The sequence below is a fragment of the Monomorium pharaonis genome, chromosome 5, assembly GCF_013373865.1.
Source record: "Monomorium pharaonis isolate MP-MQ-018 chromosome 5, ASM1337386v2, whole genome shotgun sequence".
NCBI lineage: Eukaryota > Metazoa > Arthropoda > Insecta > Hymenoptera > Formicidae > Monomorium > Monomorium pharaonis.
In genome coordinates this window covers 1,300,010-1,320,576 of record NC_050471.1, presented here as the reverse complement: position 1 = coordinate 1,320,576, position 20,567 = coordinate 1,300,010, and the positions used below count along the sequence as shown (strand labels likewise).

General features: G+C 30.0%; 1 long non-coding RNA gene across 3 annotated transcripts; it reads right to left on the bottom strand.

Moving 5' to 3' along the window:
• Positions 1–18,106: 18,106 nt before the first annotated feature.
• Positions 18,107–20,259, bottom strand: LOC105830912. Of its 3 annotated transcripts, none has more exons than XR_004963180.1 (4): positions 19,449–20,259; positions 19,199–19,388; positions 18,415–19,056; positions 18,107–18,351 (listed from the first exon to the last, which is right to left on the bottom strand). It is a non-coding gene; the product is annotated as an uncharacterized LOC105830912 (long non-coding RNA). The 3 variants fall into 3 exon arrangements; XR_003626314.2 differs by having other exon boundaries at positions 18,972–19,056; positions 19,449–19,993; XR_004963179.1 differs by having other exon boundaries at positions 18,107–19,056; positions 19,449–19,978.
• Positions 20,260–20,567: the final 308 nt, after the last annotated feature.

Genomic DNA, 20,567 nt, shown 5'->3' with positions numbered 1-20,567 from the left:
ACCGAAAAACTTGAATTTTGGGAGCTGGACGTAAGTTGCTAATCGAATATCGACAGATCTATTTATTGTAACGCAGTTTTCATATAGTTCCGGACGCGTACAATGATTTTGTAAAAAGTTTTGGTTATATAATTAATTAATACATATTATAAACAATTATTTTCACTGAAAAACTTGAATTTTGGGGGCTAGACGTAAGTTGCTCATCGAATATCGACAGTTCCATTTCTTTTAACGCAGCTTTCATATAGTTCCGGACGCGTACAATGATTTTGTAAAAAGTTTTGGTTATATAATTAATTAATACATATTATAAACAATTATTTTCACCGAAAAACTTGAATTTTGGGAGCTGGACGTAAGTTGCTAATCGAATATCGACAGATCTATTTATTGTAACGCAGTTTTCATATAGTTCCGGACGCGTACAATGATTTTGTAAAAAGTTTTGGTTATATAATTAATTAATACATATTATAAACAATTATTTTCACTGAAAAACTTGAATTTTGGGGGCTAGACGTAAGTTGCTCATCGAATATCGACAGTTCCATTTCTTTTAACGCAGCTTTCATATAGTTCCGGACGCGTACAATGATTTTGTAAAAAGTTTTGGTTATATAATTAATTAATACATATTATAAACAATTATTTTCACCGAAAAACTTGAATTTTGAGGGCTAGACGTAAGTTGCTCATCGAATATCGACAGTTCCATTTCTTTTAACGCAGTTTTCATATAGTTCCGGACGCGTACAATGATTTTGTAAAAAGTTTTGGTCATATAATTAATTAATACATATTATAAACAATTATTTTCACTGAAAAACTTGAATTTTGGGGGCTAGACGTAAGTTGCTCATCGAATATCGACAGATCCATTTCTTTTAACGCAGTTTTCATATAGTTCCGGACGCGTACATAGATTTTCTAAAAAGTTTCTGTAATATAATTAATTAATACATATTATAAACAATTATTTTCACCGAAAAACTTGAATTTTGAGGGCTAGACGTAAGTTGCTCATCCAATATCGACAGTTCCATTTTTTTTAACGCAATTTTTATATAGTTCCGGACGCGTACAATGATTTTGTAAAAAGTTTTGGTCATATAATTAATGAATACATATTATAAACAATTATTTTCACCGAAAAACTTGAATTTTGGGAGCTGGACGTAAGTTGTTAATCGAATATCGACAGATCTATTTATTGTAACGCAGTTTTCATATAGTTCCGGACGCGTACAATGATTTTGTAAAAAGTTTTGGTTATATAATTAATTAATACATATTATAAACAATTATTTTCACTGAAAAACTTGAATTTTGGGGGCTAGACGTAAGTTGCTCATCGAATATCGACAGTTCCATTTCTTTTAACGCAGCTTTCATATAGTTCCGGACGCGTACAATGATTTTGTAAAAACTTTGGTTATATAATTAATTAATACATATTATAAACAATTATTTTCACCGAAAAACTTGAATTTTGAGGGCTAGACGTAAGTTGCTCATCGAATATCGACAGTTCCATTTCTTTTAACGCAGTTTTCATATAGTTCCGGACACGTACAATGATTTTGTAAAAAGTTTTGGTCATATAATTAATTAATACATATTATAAACAATTATTTTCACCGAAAAACTTGAATTTTGGGAGCTGGACGTAAGTTGCTAATCGAATATCGACAGATCTATTTATTGTAACGCAGTTTTCATATAGTTCCGGACGCGTACAATGATTTTGTAAAAAGTTTTGGTTATATAATTAATTAATACATATTATAAACAATTATTTTCACTGAAAAACTTGAATTTTGGGGGCTAGACGTAAGTTGCTCATCGAATATCGACAGTTCCATTTCTTTTAACGCAGCTTTCATATAGCTCCGGACGCGTACAATGATTTTGTAAAAAGTTTTGGTCATATAATTAATTAATACATATTATAAACAATTATTTTCACTGAAAAACTTGAATTTTGGGGGCTAGACGTAAGTTGCTCATCGAATATCGACAGATCATTTCTTTAACGCAGTTTTCATATAGTTCCGGACGCCTACAATGATTTTCTAAAAAGTTTCTGTAATATAATTAATTAATACATATTATAAACAATTATTTTCACCGAAAAACTTGAATTTTGAGGGCTAGACGTAAGTTGCTCATCCAATATCGACAGTTCCATTTCTTTTAAACGCAGTTTTCATATAGTTCGGACGCGTACAATGATTTCTAAAAAGTTTTTGTGATATAATTAATTAATACATATTATAAACCATTATTTTCACTGAAAACTTGAATTTTGGGGGCTAGACGTAAGTTGCTCATCGAATATCGACAGTTCCATTTCTTTTAACGCAGGCTTTCATATAGTTCCGGACGCGTACAATGATTTTGTAAATAGTTTGGTTTATATAATTAATTAATACATATTATAACAATTATTTTCACCGAAAACTTGAATTTTGAGGGCTAGACGTAAGTTGCTCATCGAATATCGACAGTTCCATTTCTTTTAACGCAGTTTCATATAGTCCGGACGCGTACAATGAGTTTGTAAAAAGTTTTGGTCATATAATTAATTAATACATATTATAAACAATTATTTTCACTGAAAACTTGAATTTGGGGCTAGACGTAAGTTGCTCATCGAATATCGAAGATCCATTTCTTTAACGCCGTTTTCATATAGCTCGGACGCGTACAATGATTTTCTAAAACGTTTCGGTAATATAATTAATTAATACATATTATAAACAATTATTTTCACCGAAAAACTTGAATTTTGGGGGCTAGACGTAAGTTGCTCATCGAATATCGACAGTTCCATTTCTTTTAACGCAGCTTTCATATAGTTCCGGACGCGTACAATGATTTTGTAAAAAGTTTTGGTTATATAATTAATTAATACATATTATAAACAATTATTTTCACTGAAAAACTTGAATTTTGAGGGCTAGACGTAAGTTGCTCATCGAATATCGACAGTTCCATTTCTTTTAACGCAGTTTTCATATAGTTCCGGACGCGTACAATGATTTTGTAAAAAGTTTTGGTCATATAATTAATTAATACATATTATAAACAATTATTTTCACCGAAAAACTTGAATTTTGGGGCTAGACGTAAGTTGCTCATCGAATATCGACAGTTCCATTTCTTTTAACGCAGCTTTCATATAGCTCCGGACGCGTACAATGATTTTGTAAAAAGTTTTGGTCATATAATTAATTAATACATATTATAAACAATTATTTTCACTGAAAAACTTGAATTTTGGGGGCTAGACGTAAGTTGCTCATCGAATATCGACAGATCCATTTCTTTTAACGCAGTTTTCATATAGTTCCGGACGCGTACAATGATTTTGAAAAAGTTTTGGTAATATAATTAATTAATACATATTATAAACAATTATTTTCACCGAAAAACTTGAATTTTGGGGGCTAGACGTAAGTTGCTCATCGAATATCGACAGTTCCATTTCTTTTAACGCAGCTTTCATATAGTTCCGGACGCGTACAATGATTTTCTAAAAAGTTCCGGTGATATAATTAATTAATACATATTATAAACAATTATTTTCACTGAAAAACTTGAATTTTGGGGGCTAGACGTAAGTTGCTCATCGAATATCGACAGTTCCATTTCTTTTAACGCAGCTTTCATACAGTTCCGGACGCGTACAATGATTTTGTAAAAATTTTTGGTCATATAATTAATTAATACATATTATAAACAATTATTTTCACTGAAAAACTTGAATTTTGGGGGCTAGACGTAAGTTGCTCATCGAATATCGACAGTTCCATTTCTTTTAACGCAGCTTTCATATAGCTCCGGACGCGTACAATGATTTTGAAAAAGTTTTGGTCATATAATTAATTAATACATATTATAAACAATTATTTTCACTGAAAAACTTGAATTTTGGGGGCTAGACGTAAGTTGCTCATCGAATATCGACAGATCCATTTCTTTTAACGCAGTTTTCATATAGTTCCGGACGCCTACAATGATTTTCTAAAAAGTTTCTGTAATATAATTAATTAATACATATTATAAACAATTATTTTCACCGAAAAACTTGAATTTTGAGGGCTAGACGTAAGTTGCTCATCCAATATCGACAGTTCCATTTCTTTTAACGCAGTTTTCATATAGTTCCGGACGCGTACAATGATTTTCTAAAAAGTTTTTGTGATATAATTAATTAATACATATTATAAACAATTATTTTCACTGAAAAACTTGAATTTTGGGGGCTAGACGTAAGTTGCTCATCGAATATCGACAGTTCCATTTCTTTTAACGCAGCTTTCATATAGTTCCGGACGCGTACAATGATTTTGTAAAAAGTTTTGGTTATATAATTAATTAATACATATTATAAACAATTATTTTCACCGAAAAACTTGAATTTTGAGGGCTAGACGTAAGTTGCTCATCGAATATCGACAGTTCCATTTCTTTTAACGCAGTTTTCATATAGTTCCGGACGCGTATAATGATTTTGTAAAAAGTTTTGGTCATATAATTAATTAATACATATTATAAACAATTATTTTCACTGAAAAACTTGAATTTTGGGGGCTAGACGTAAGTTGCTCATCGAATATCGACAGTTCCATTTTTTTTAACGCAGTTTTCATATAGTTCCGGACGCGTACAATGATTTTCTAAAAAGTTCCGGTGATATAATTAATTAATACATATTATAAACAATTATTTTCACTGAAAAACTTGAATTTTGGGGGCTAGACGTAAGTTGCTCATCGAATATCGACAGTTCCATTTCTTTTAACGCAGCTTTCATATAGTTCCGGACGCGTACAATGATTTTGTAAAAAGTTTTGGTCATATAATTAATTAATACATATTATAAACAATTATTTTCACTGAAAAACTTGAATTTTGGGGACTAGACGTAAGTTGCTCATCGAATATCGACAGATCCATTTCTTTTAACGCAGTTTTCATATAGTTCCGGACGCCTACAATGATTTTCTAAAAAGTTTCTGTAATATAATTAATTAATACATATTATAAACAATTATTTTCACCGAAAAACTTGAATTTTGAGGGCTAGACGTAAGTTGCTCATCCAATATCGACAGTTCCATTTCTTTTAACGCAGTTTTCATATAGTTCCGGACGCGTACAATGATTTTCTAAAAAGTTTTTGTGATATAATTAATTAATACATTTTATGAACAATTATTTTCACAGAAAAACTTGCATTTTGAGGGCTAGACGTAAGTTGCTCATCGAATATGGACAGTTCCATTTCTTTTAACGCAGTTTTCATATAGTTCCGGACGCGTACAATGATTTTGTAAAAAGTTTTGGTTATATAATTAATTAATACATATTATAAACAATTATTTTCACCGAAAAACTTGTATTTTGAGGGCTAGACGTAAGTTGCTCATCAAATATCGACAGTTCCATTTCTTTTAACGCAGTTTTCATATAGTTCCGGACGCGTACAATGATTTTCTAAAAAGTTTCTGTAATATAATTAATTAATACATATTATAAACAATTATTTTTACCGAAAAACTTGAATTTTGAGGGCTAGACGTAAGTTGCTCATCCAATATCGACAGTTCCATTTTTTTAACGCAATTTTTATATAGTTCCGGACGCGTACAATGATTTTGTAAAAAGTTTTGGTCATATAATTAATGAATACATATTATAAACAATTATTTTCACCGAAAAACTTGAATTTTGGGAGCTAGACGTAAGTTGCTAATCGAATATCGACAGATCTATTTATTGTAACGCAGTTTTCATATAGTTCCGGACGCGTACAATGATTTTGTAAAAAGTTTTGGTTATATAATTAATTAATACATATTATAAACAATTATTTTCACTGAAAAACTTGAATTTTGGGGGCTAGACGTAAGTTGCTCATCGAATATCGACAGTTCCATTTCTTTTAACGCAGCTTTCATATAGTTCCGGACGCGTACAATGATTTTGTAAAAAGTTTTGGTTATATAATTAATTAATACATATTATAAACAATTATTTTCACCGAAAAACTTGAATTTTGAGGGCTAGACGTAAGTTGCTCATCGAATATCGACAGTTCCATTTCTTTTAACGCAGTTTTCATATAGTTCCGGACGCGTACAATGATTTTGTAAAAAGTTTTGGTCATATAATTAATTAATACATATTATAAACAATTATTTTCACTGAAAAACTTGAATTTTGGGGACTAGACGTAAGTTGCTCATCGAATATCGACAGATCCATTTCTTTTAACGCAGTTTTCATATAGTTCCGGACGCCTACAATGATTTTCTAAAAAGTTTCTGTAATATAATTAATTAATACATATTATAAACAATTATTTTCACCGAAAAACTTGAATTTTGAGGGCTAGACGTAAGTTGCTCATCCAATATCGACAGTTCCATTTCTTTTAACGCAGTTTTCATATAGTTCCGGACGCGTACAATAATTTTCTAAAAAGTTTTTGTGATATAATTAATTAATACATTTTATGAACAATTATTTTCACAGAAAAACTTGCATTTTGAGGGCTAGACGTAAGTTGCTCATCGAATATGGACAGTTCCATTTCTTTTAACGCAGTTTTCATATAGTTCCGGACGCGTACAATGATTTTGTAAAAAGTTTTGGTTATATAATTAATTAATACATATTATAAACAATTATTTTCACCGAAAAACTTGAATTTTGAGGGCTAGACGTAAGTTGCTTATCGAATATCGACAGTTCCATTTTTTTTAACGCAGTTTTCATATAGTTCCGGACGCGTACAATGATTTTGTAAAAAGTTTTGGTCATATAATTAATTAGTACATATTATAAACAATTATTTTCACCGAAAAACTTGAATTTTGGGAACTGGACGTAAGTTGCTAATCGAATATCGACAGATCTATTTATTTTAACGCAGTTTTCATATAGTTCCGGACGCGTACAATGATTTTGTAAAAAGTTTTGGTATATAATTAATTAATACATATTATAAACAATTATTTTCACCGAAAAACTTGAATTTTGAGGGCTAGACGTAAGTTGCTCATCGAATATCGACAGTTCCATTTCTTTTAACGCAGTTTTCATATAGTTCCGGACAGCGTACAATGATTTTGTAAAAAGTTTTGGTCATATAATTAATTAATACATATTATAAACAATTATTTTCACCGAAAAACTTGAATTTTGGGAGCTAGGACGTAAGTTGCTCATCGAATATCGACAGTTCCATTTATTGTAACGCAGTTTTCATATAGTTCCGGACGCGTACAATGATTTTGTAAAAAGTTTTGGTTATATAATTAATTAATACATATTATAAACAATTATTTTCACTGAAAAACTTGAATTTTGGGGGCTAGACGTAAGTTGCTCATCGAATATCGACAGTTCATTTCTTTTAACGCAGCTTTCATATAGCTCCGGACGCGTACAATGATTTTGTAAAAAGTTTTGGTCATATAATTAATTAATACATATTATAAACAATTATTTTCACTGAAAAACTTGAATTTTGGGGGCTAGACGTAAGTTGCTCATCGAATATCGACAGATCCATTTCTTTTAACGCAGTTTTCATATAGTTCCGGACGCCTACAATGATTTTCTAAAAAGTTTCTGTAATATAATTAATTAATACATATTATAAACAATTATTTTCACCGAAAAACTTGAATTTTGAGGGCTAGACGTAAGTTGCTCATCCAATATCGACAGTTCCATTTCTTTTAACGCAGTTTTCATATAGTTCCGGACGCGTACAATGATTTTCTAAAAAGTTTTTGTGATATAATTAATTAATACATTTTATGAACAATTATTTTCACAGAAAAACTTGCATTTGAGGGCTAGACGTAAGTTGCTCATCGAATATCGACAGTTCCATTTCTTTTAACGCAGTTTTCATATAGTTCCGGACGCGTACAATGATTTTGTAAAAAGTTTTGGTTATATAATTAATTAATACATATTATAAACAATTATTTTCACCGAAAAACTTGAATTTTGAGGGCTAGACGTAAGTTGCTCATCGAATATCGACAGTTCCATTTCTTTTAACGCAGTTTTCATATAGTTCCGGACGCGTACAATGATTTTGTAAAAAGTTTTGGTCATATAATTAATTAATACATATTATAAACAATTATTTTCACTGAAAAACTTGAATTTTGGGGGCTAGACGTAAGTTGCTCATCGAATATCGACAGTTCCATTTTTTTTAACGCAGTTTTCATATAGTTCCGGACGCGTACAATGATTTTGTAAAAAGTTTTGGTGATATAATTAATTAATACATATTATAAACAATTATTTTCACTGAAAAACTTGAATTTTGGGGCTAGACGTAAGTTGCTCATCGAATATCGACAGTTCCATTTCTTTTAACGCAGCTTTCATATAGTTCCGGACGCGTACAATGATTTTGTAAAAAGTTTTGGTTATATAATTAATTAATACATATTATAAACAATTATTTTCACTGAAAAACTTGAATTTTGGGGGCTAGACGTAAGTTGCTCATCGAATATCTACAGTTCCATTTCTTTTAACGCAGCTTTCATATAGTTCCGGACGCGTACAATGATTTTGTAAAAAGTTTTGGTCATATAATTAATTAATACATATTATAAACAATTATTTTTACTGAAAAACTTGAATTTTGGGGGCTAGTACGTAAGTTGCTCATCGAATATCGACAGTTCCATTTCTTTTAACGCAGCTTTCATATAGTTCCGGACGCGTACAATGATTTTGTAAAAAGTTTTGGTTATATAATTAATTAATACATATTATAAACAATTATTTTCACCGAAAAACTTGAATTTTGGGAGCTAGGACGTAAGTTGCTAATCGAATATCGACAGATCTATTTATTGTAACGCAGTTTTCATATAGTTCCGGACGCGTACATTGATTTTGTAAAAAGTTTTGGTTATATAATTAATTAATACATATTATAAACAATTATTTTCACTGAAAAACTTGAATTTTGGGGGCTAGACGTAAGTTGCTCATCGAATATCGACAGTTCCATTTCTTTTAACGCAGCTTTCATATAGTTCCGGACGCGTACAATGATTTTGTAAAAAGTTTTGGTTATATAATTAATTAATACATATTATAAACAATTATTTTCACTGAAAAACTTGAATTTTGGGGGCTAGACGTAAGTTGCTCATCGAATATCTACAGTTCCATTTCTTTTAACGCAGCTTTCATATAGTTCCGGACGCGTACAATGATTTTGAAAAAAGTTTTGGTCATATAATTAATTAATACATATTATAAACAATTATTTTCACTGAAAAACTTGAATTTTGGGGGCTAGACGTAAGTTGCTCATCGAATATCGACAGTTCCATTTCTTTTAACGCAGTTTTCATATAGTTCCGGACGCGTACAATGATTTTGTAAAAAGTTTTGGTCATATAATTAATTAATACATATTATAAACAATTATTTTCACTGAAAAACTTGAATTTTGGGGGCTAGACGTAAGTTGCTCATCGAATATCGACAGTTCCATTTTTTTAACGCAGTTTTCATATAGTTCCGGACGCGTACAATGATTTTCTAAAAAGTTCCGGTGATATAATTAATTAATACATATTATAAACAATTATTTTCACTGAAAAACTTGAATTTTGGGGGCTAGACGTAAGTTGCTCATCGAATATCGACAGTTCCATTTCTTTTAACGCAGCTTTCATATAGTTCCGGACGCGTACAATGATTTTGTAAAAAGTTTTGGTCATATAATTAATTAATACATATTATAAACAATTATTTTCACTGAAAAACTTGAATTTTGGGGACTAGACGTAAGTTGCTCATCGAATATCGACAGATCCATTTCTTTTAACGCAGTTTTCATATAGTTCCGGACGCCTACAATGATTTTCTAAAAAGTTTCTGTAATATAATTAATTAATACATATTATAAACAATTATTTTCACCGAAAAACTTGAATTTTGAGGGCTAGACGTAAGTTGCTCATCCAATATCGACAGTTCCATTTCTTTTAACGCAGTTTTCATATAGTTCCGGACGCGTACAATGATTTTCTAAAAAGTTTTTGTGATATAATTAATTAATACATTTTATGAAACAATTATTTTCACAGAAAAACTTGCATTTTGAGGGCTAGACGTAAGTTGCTCATCGAATATGGACAGTTCCATTTCTTTTAACGCAGTTTTCATATAGTTCCGGACGCGTACAATGATTTTGTAAAAAGTTTTGGTTATATAATTAATTAATACATATTATAAACAATTATTTTCACCGAAAAACTTGTATTTTGAGGGCTAGACGTAAGTTGCTCATCGAATATCGACAGTTCCATTTCTTTTAACGCAGTTTTCATATAGTTCCGGACGCGTACAATGATTTTCTAAAAAGTTTCTGTAATATAATTAATTAATACATATTATAAACAATTATTTTTACCGAAAAACTTGAATTTTGAGGGCTAGACGTAAGTTGCTCATCCAATATCGACAGTTCCATTTTTTTTAACGCAATTTTTATATAGTTCCGGACGCGTACAATGATTTTGTAAAAAGTTTTGGTCATATAATTAATGAATACATATTATAAACAATTATTTTCACCGAAAAACTTGAATTTTGGGAGCTGGACGTAAGTTGTTAATCGAATATCGACAGATCTATTTATTGTAACGCAGTTTTCATATAGTTCCGGACGCGTACAATGATTTTGTAAAAAGTTTTGGTTATATAATTAATTAATACATATTATAAACAATTATTTTCACTGAAAAACTTGAATTTTGGGGGCTAGACGTAAGTTGCTCATCGAATATCGACAGTTCCATTTCTTTTAACGCAGCTTTCATATAGTTCCGGACGCGTACAATGATTTTGTAAAAAGTTTTGGTTATATAATTAATTAATACATATTATAAACAATTATTTTTACCGAAAAACTTGAATTTTGAGGGCTAGACGTAAGTTGCTCATCCAATATCGACAGTTCCATTTTTTTTAACGCAATTTTTATATAGTTCCGGACGCGTACAATGATTTTGTAAAAAGTTTTGGTCATATAATTAATGAATACATATTATAAACAATTATTTTCACCGAAAAACTTGAATTTTGGGAGCTGGACGTAAGTTGTTAATCGAATATCGACAGATCTATTTATTGTAACGCAGTTTTCATATAGTTCCGGACGCGTACAATGATTTTGTAAAAAGTTTTGGTTATATAATTAATTAATACATATTATAAACAATTATTTTCACTGAAAAACTTGAATTTTGGGGGCTAGACGTAAGTTGCTCATCGAATATCGACAGTTCCATTTCTTTTAACGCAGCTTTCATATAGTTCCGGACGCGTACAATGATTTTGTAAAAAGTTTTGGTTATATAATTAATTAATACATATTATAAACAATTATTTTCACCGAAAAACTTGAATTTTGAGGGCTAGACGTAAGTTGCTCATCGAATATCGACAGTTCTATTTCTTTTAACGCAGTTTTCATATAGTTCCGGACGCGTACAATGATTTTCTAAAAAGTTCCGGTGATATAATTAATGAATACATATTATAAACAATTATTTTCACTGAAAAACTTGAATTTTGGGGGCTAGACGTAAGTTGCTCATCGAATATCGACAGTTCCATTTCTTTTAACGCAGCTTTCATATAGTTCCGGACGCGTACAATGATTTTGTAAAAAGTTTTGGTTATATAATTAATTAATACATATTATAAACAATTATTTTCACTGAAAAACTTGAATTTTGGGGGCTAGACGTAAGTTGCTCATCGAATATCTACAGTTCCATTTCTTTTAACGCAGCTTTCATATAGTTCCGGACGCGTACAATGATTTTGTAAAAAGTTTTGGTCATATAATTAATTAATACATATTATAAACAATTATTTTCACTGAAAAACTTGAATTTTGGGGGTTAGACGTAAGTTGCTCATCGAATATGGACAGATCCATTTCTTTTAACGCAGTTTTCATATAGTTCCGGACGCCTACAATGATTTTCTAAAAAGTTTCTGTAATATAATTAATTAATACATATTATAAACAATTATTTTAACCGAAAAACTTGAATTTTGAGGGCTAGACGTAAGTTGCTCATCCAATATCGACAGTTCCATTTCTTTTAACGCAGTTTTCATATAGTTCCGGACGCGTACAATGATTTTCTAAAAAGTTTTTGTGATATAATTAATTAATACATATTATAAACAATTATTTTCACCGAAAAACTTGAATTTTGGGAGCTGGACGTAAGTTGCTAATCGAATATCGACATATCTATTTATTGTAACGCAGTTTTCATATAGTTCCGGACGCGTACAATGATTTTGTAAAAAGTTTTGGTCATATAATTAATTAATACATATTATAAACAATTATTTTCACCGAAAAACTTGAATTTTGGGAGCTGGACGTAAGTTGCTCATCGAATATCGACAGATCTATTTATTGTAACGCAGTTTTCATATAGTTCCGGACGCGTACAATGATTTTGTAAAAAGTTTTGGTTATATAATTAATTAATACATATTATAAACAATTATTTTCACTGAAAAACTTGAATTTTGGGGGCTAGACGTAAGTTGCTCATCGAATATCGACAGTTCCATTTCTTTTAACGCAGCTTTCATATAGTTCCGGACGCGTACAATGATTTTGTAAAAAGTTTTGGTTATATAATTAATTAATACATATTATAAACAATTATTTTCACCGAAAAACTTGAATTTTGAGGGCTAGACGTAAGTTGCTCATCGAATATCGACAGTTCCATTTCTTTTAACGCAGTTTTCATATAGTTCCGGACGCGTACAATGATTTTGTAAAAAGTTTTGGTCATATAATTAATTAATACATATTATAAACAATTATTTTCACCGAAAAACTTGAATTTTGGGGGCTAGACGTAAGTTGCTCATCGAATATCGACAGTTCCATTTTTTTTAACGCAGTTTTCATATAGTTCCGGACGCGTACAATGATTTTCTAAAAAGTTCCGGTGATATAATTAATTAATACATATTATAAACAATTATTTTCACTGAAAAACTTGAATTTTGGGGGCTAGACGTAAGTTGCTCATCGAATATCGACAGTTCCATTTCTTTTAACGCAGCTTTCATATAGTTCCGGACGCGTACATAGATTTTCTAAAAAGTTTCTGTAATATAATTAATTAATACATATTATAAACAATTATTTTCACCGAAAAACTTGAATTTTGAGGGCTAGACGTAAGTTGCTCATCCAATATCGACAGTTCCATTTTTTTTAACGCAATTTTATATAGTTCCGGACGCGTACAATGATTTTGTAAAAAGTTTTGGTCATATAATTAATGAATACATATTATAAACAATTATTTTCACCGAAAAACTTGAATTTTGGGAGCTGGACGTAAGTTGTTAATCGAATATCGACAGATCTATTTCTTTTAACGCAGCTTTCATATAGTTCCGGACGCGTACAATGATTTTGTAAAAAGTTTTGGTTATATAATTAATTAATACATATTATAAACAATTATTTTCACCGAAAAACTTGTATTTTGAGGGCTAGACGTAAGTTGCTCATCGAATATCGACAGTTCCATTTCTTTTAACGCAGTTTTCATATAGTTCCGGACGCGTACAATGATTTTGTAAAAAGTTTTGGTCATATAATTAATTAATACATATTATAAACAATTATTTTCACTGAAAAACTTGAATTTTGGGGGCTAGACGTAAGTTGCTCATCGAATATCGACAGTTCCATTTTTTTTAACGCAGTTTTCATATAGTTCCGGACGCGTACAATGATTTTCTAAAAAGTTCCGGTGATATAATTAATGAATACATATTATAAACAATTATTTTCACTGAAAAACTTGAATTTTGGGGGCTAGACGTAAGTTGCTCATCGAATATCGACAGTTCCATTTCTTTTAACGCAGCTTTCATATAGTTCCGGACGCGTACAATGATTTTGTAAAAAGTTTTGGTTATATAATTAATTAATACATATTATAAACAATTATTTTCACTGAAAAACTTGAATTTTGGGGGCTAGACGTAAGTTGCTCATCGAATATCTACAGTTCCATTTCTTTTAACGCAGCTTTCATATAGTTCCGGACGCGTACAATGATTTTGTAAAAAGTTTTGGTCATATAATTATTTAATACATATTATAAACAATTATTTTCACTGAAAAACTTGAATTTTGGGGGTTAGACGTAAGTTGCTCATCGAATATCGACAGATCCATTTCTTTTAACGCAGTTTTCATATAGTTCCGGACGCCTACAATGATTTTCTAAAAAGTTTCTGTAATATAATTAATTAATACATATTATAAACAATTATTTTAACCGAAAAACTTGAATTTTGAGGGCTAGACGTAAGTTGCTCATCCAATATCGACAGTTCCATTTCTTTTAACGCAGTTTTCATATAGTTCCGGACGCGTACAATGATTTTCTAAAAAGTTTTTGTGATATAATTAATTAATACATATTATAAACAATTATTTTCACCGAAAAACTTGAATTTTGGGAGCTGGACGTAAGTTGCTAATCGAATATCGACATATCTATTTATTGTAACGCAGTTTTCATATAGTTCCGGACGCGTACAATGATTTTGTAAAAAGTTTTGGTTATATAATTAATTAATACATATTATAAACAATTATTTTCACCGAAAAACTTGAATTTTGGGGGCTAGACGTAAGTTGCTCATCGAATATCGACAGTTCCATTTTTTTTAACGCAGTTTTCATATAGTTCCGGACGCGTACAATGATTTTCTAAAAAGTTCCGGTGATATAATTAATTAATACATATTATAAACAATTATTTTCACTGAAAAACTTGAATTTTGGGGGCTAGACGTAAGTTGCTCATCGAATATCGACAGTTCCATTTCTTTTAACGCAGCTTTCATATAGTTCCGGACGCGTACATAGATTTTCTAAAAAGTTTCTGTAATATAATTAATTAATACATATTATAAACAATTATTTTCACCGAAAAACTTGAATTTTGAGGGCTAGACGTAAGTTGCTCATCCAATATCGACAGTTCCATTTTTTTTAACGCAATTTTTATATAGTTCCGGACGCGTACAATGATTTTGTAAAAAGTTTTGGTCATATAATTAATGAATACATATTATAAACAATTATTTTCACCGAAAAACTTGAATTTTGGGAGCTGGACGTAAGTTGTTAATCGAATATCGACAGATCTATTTCTTTTAACGCAGCTTTCATATAGTTCCGGACGCGTACAATGATTTTGTAAAAAGTTTTGGTTATATAATTAATTAATACATATTATAAACAATTATTTTCACCGAAAAACTTGTATTTTGAGGGCTAGACGTAAGTTGCTCATCGAATATCGACAGTTCCATTTCTTTTAACGCAGTTTTCATATAGTTCCGGACGCGTACAATGATTTTGTAAAAAGTTTTGGTCATATAATTAATTAATACATATTATAAACAATTATTTTCACTGAAAAACTTGAATTTTGGGGGCTAGACGTAAGTTGCTCATCGAATATCGACAGTTCCATTTTTTTTAACGCAGTTTTCATATAGTTCCGGACGCGTACAATGATTTTCTAAAAAGTTCCGGTGATATAATTAATGAATACATATTATAAACAATTATTTTCACTGAAAAACTTGAATTTTGGGGGCTAGACGTAAGTTGCTCATCGAATATCGACAGTTCCATTTCTTTTAACGCAGCTTTCATATAGTTCCGGACGCGTACAATGATTTTGTAAAAAGTTTTGGTTATATAATTAATTAATACATATTATAAACAATTATTTTCACTGAAAAACTTGAATTTTGGGGGCTAGACGTAAGTTGCTCATCGAATATCTACAGTTCCATTTCTTTTAACGCAGCTTTCATATAGTTCCGGACGCGTACAATGATTTTGTAAAAAGTTTTGGTCATATAATTAATTAATACATATTATAAACAATTATTTTCACTGAAAAACTTGAATTTTGGGGGTTAGACGTAAGTTGCTCATCGAATATCGACAGATCCATTTCTTTTAACGCAGTTTTCATATAGTTCCGGACGCCTACAATGATTTTCTAAAAAGTTTCTGTAATATAATTAATTAATACATATTATAAACAATTATTTTAACCGAAAAACTTGAATTTTGAGGGCTAGACGTAAGTTGCTCATCCAATATCGACAGTTCCATTTCTTTTAACGCAGCTTTCATATAGTTCCGGACGCGTACAATGATTTTGTAAAAAGTTTTGGTCATATAATTAATTAATACATATTATAAACAATTATTTTCACTGAAAAACTTGAATTTTGGGGGTTAGACGTAAGTTGCTCATCGAATATCGACAGATCCATTTCTTTTAACGCAGTTTTCATATAGTTCCGGACGCCTACAATGATTTTCTAAAAAGTTTCTGTAATATAATTAATTAATACATATTATAAACAATTATTTTAACCGAAAAACTTGAATTTTGAGGGCTAGACGTAAGTTGCTCATCCAATATCGACAGTTCCATTTCTTTTAACGCAGTTTTCATATAGTTCCGGACGCGTACAATGATTTTCTAAAAAGTTTTTGTGATATAATTAATTAATACATATTATAAACAATTATTTTCACCGAAAAACTTGAATTTTGGGAGCTGGACGTAAGTTGCTAATCGAATATCGACATATCTATTTATTGTAACGCAGTTTTCATATAGTTCCGGACGCGTACAATGATTTTGTAAAAAGTTTTGATTATATAATTATTTAATACATATTATAAACAATTATTTTCACTGAAAAACTTGAATTTTGGGGGCTAGACGTAAGTTGCTCATCGAATATCGACAGTTCCATTTCTTTTAACGCAGCTTTCATATAGTTCCGGACGCGTACAATGATTTTGTAAAAAGTTTTGGTTATATAATTAATTAATACATATTATCAACAATTATTTTCACTGACAAACTTGAATTTTGGGGGCTAGACGTAAGTTGCTCATCGAATATCGACAGTTTCATTTCTTTTAACGCAGTTTTCATATAGTTCCGGACGCGTACAATGATTTTCTAAAAAGTTTTGGTTATATAATTAATTAATACATATTATAAACAATTATTTTCACTGAAAAACTTGAATTTTGTGGGCTAGACGTAAGTTGCTCATCGAATATCGACAGTTCTCTTTATTTTAACGCAGTTTTCATATAGTTCCGGACGCGTACAATGACTTTGTAAAAAGTTCCGGTGATATAATTAATTAATACATATTATAAACAATTATTTTTACCGAAAAACTTGCATTTTGAGGGCTAGACGTAAGTTGCTCATCGAATATCGACAGTTCCATTTCTTTTAACGCAGTTTTCATATAGTTCCGGACGCGTACAATGATTTTCTAAAAAGTTTCTGTAATATAATTAATTAATACATATTATAAACAATTATTTTCACTGAAAAACTTGAATTTTGGGAGCTGGACGTAAGTTGCTAATTGAATATCGACAGATCTATTTATTTTAACGCAGTTTTCATATAGTTCCGGACGCGTACATTGATTTTCTAAAAAGTTCCGGTGATATAATTAATTAATACATATTATAAACAATTATTTTCACCGAAAAACTTGAATTTTGAGGGCTAGACGTAAGTTGCTCATCGAATATCGACAGTTCCATTTCTTTTAACGCAGTTTTCATATAGTTCCGGACGCGTACAATGATTTTCTAAAAAGTTTTTGTGATATAATTAATTAATACATTTTATGAACAATTATTTTCACAGAAAAACTTGCATTTTGAGGGCTAGACGTGAGATGCTAATCGAATATTGACAGTTCCATTTTCTTTAACGCTGTTTTCATATAGTTCCGGACGCGTACAATGATTTTGTAAAAAGTTCCGGTGATATAATTAATTAATACATATTATAAACAATTATTTTTCCCAAAAACTTGAATTTTGAGGGCTAGACGTGAAATGTGCAATATTAACTGTATCAGATGGTAATTTGTATTTAATAACAAATTCTTTTGGTAAGATAAAATATTTATTTGTAGATAATAATTCTTTGAAATTTCTTAGCAGATGTGGTACATCTGCAATGGAATACAATGATCTATGAGGATTAGAGGGATGGAGTATATACAATTTATCATCTCAGAATACCGTCCCACATTAATTCCATAATATTTCCATATGCTACAATTCCCAGGTCCCATGTCAGAAGTTATGTAATTAACATAAAGACCAATTTCTTTAGCTTTATCAATTACCTGAAAAATAATGCTTTTTACTGTTTCTCCAATAAATGAGTTACTTGTATAAAAATAACCTACAATATGCTTCCATTGACTAGCTGTACGTGTCAACATAAATACTAAGGCATGCGTTGCTATATCTTCTTGGTCTGGAAGACTTATGTTTCCAAGCAATGTTTTTGTGGAAGAATGATAAACATGTTTAGATGTGATACTCATTTCATCAATAACGAGTCCACATACTTTATCGATCATTTTGAAATAAAGTAACCTTTAATCGTAAGAATTCAAACATGTCATTTGAAATGCCACTTTCAAATTTTAAATTTTCTATTTTTCGTTGTAAAGTGCGCAAACTTGGAAGCGGCATTTTCTGTTGAAGAAGTTCTTTGTTACCATAAGTAAATCTCAATCTTAATGCACGTTGAATAGTTTTATTGCTCCAATGTTTTGTTCTTTGTTGCTTTGTAAATAAAGCTTTTATTTGATCCTCGTTAAAAAACCTTCTTTAAAGCTTTTCTAAATTTACCATTTTTAATTTTGTTTTCCAGTATTTGTATTTTACTTCTTAATAACTTATTTTTTTTGCATAAAACAATTAAACAAAGTTGTACTTTATTATATTTTTTTTCTACCTGCTTGCCATTTCTTTCTTCTATTTGTTTTACATTTCTTTCTAGCTGCTCTTCATTTTTTCCTTGTTCATTAATTTCAGCGTCACTTAAAGTAAAAAAAAGTTGTATTAATTATTGATGATGTACTAGGGAGTGACTCATTTATTTCATTTACAATTATCTGAAACGTATATAACAATATCTAAGTACATCTTTTTTATTTTGTATAATTTTATCATTTACTTTACCAGGTTTTTATTTGCTATAATAGTTTTCTACATGGATAGGTTTATATTCTTCCTCAATTGTATTAAGATCCTGATCAGATCAAACTTTTTTTTTCTTTAGAAAATATTCGAAAATCGTTGGTGTTGCGTTTGGTTTTAGTTTCCTTTTATTATCCATTCTCTATTCCCACATTTCAAGTTCAAAATGCACCTATCACGTTATATAGTTAATTAGATAATAGTATTGTAAATATATATAAAACAATTTTACCTCGCATAAGTATAAATGATTTGAGGGTGTCCATTTATATTTATTAGTAATATTTTTTATCCATTGTTCTCGGTGTTGTACATCTCGTGGTAGTATTTTCATTGCATATTCTTTTTCAGAACAATTATTACAAAAGGATATATTACATCCAACCATTTTGCACAAATGTCAATGTCAATATTGTTTTCATAACTTTCTGTCAGCTTGCAATACTGTGTTAGACCTTAGACAGAGACTTGCAATACTGTGTTAGACATATCTCTTTTTCGCACGGACATATTTCTTTCTCGCTCGCACGATTTCGATGGCGGAACCTCTCTTATAGCGTCACTCCGATTAAGGACCCCCGCACAGACTTCTGCATAACACGAAATGCATAAGAGAATCAACCAATCAGAGGTCTTTATTTCTATCCTAGGGAGGGAAATAGATTGATTGATTAATTCTCTTATGTGTCATGCACTATGCGTTATGCAAAAGTCTGTGCGGCGGCTCTAAAGGCTCTCTAAATACAGCAAGATCATTGGCCTGCTCTTTTTAGCTGCACTGATGCATTGGTGCAATAAGTTAAAGTAAGACAAATATATTTTTTCTCATTCTAACTTGTTGCACCAGTGCAGCAGTGCAGCGAAAAAGAACAGATCTCATAGCGACATCACTGGCGTTCAAAACCGCGAATTTCAAATCAGTAAATTGTACAATACATTTAGCAGAACATAGGCGAGTTCTTTTTATGTAATTTGTTTTATAAAAATTACATTTAAGTATAATGCGATAGATCAGCCAATGAATTAAAAAACTTACTTTGTGATTTTTATATATATTTTTAAAGAATTTAAAGACAAAAAAGGGAAAAATTATAATATTGAAACTATTAAAAAAGCGGCAATATATAATATTATTTAATTAAAAATATTTGAAAATAATTTAATAATTAATTATATAAAAATTAAGATACATTAATCTAATAATTAACTCTAAAGTTGTTGAATAAATACAATATAAACATAAAGTATTGTCGTTAAACATAACAGCAAAATGTCTTTAATCTTTTATCAATCAAAATGTTGGATAAGTCCGAGTTAAACATTATTTTACACATTAAAAGCAATTAACGTA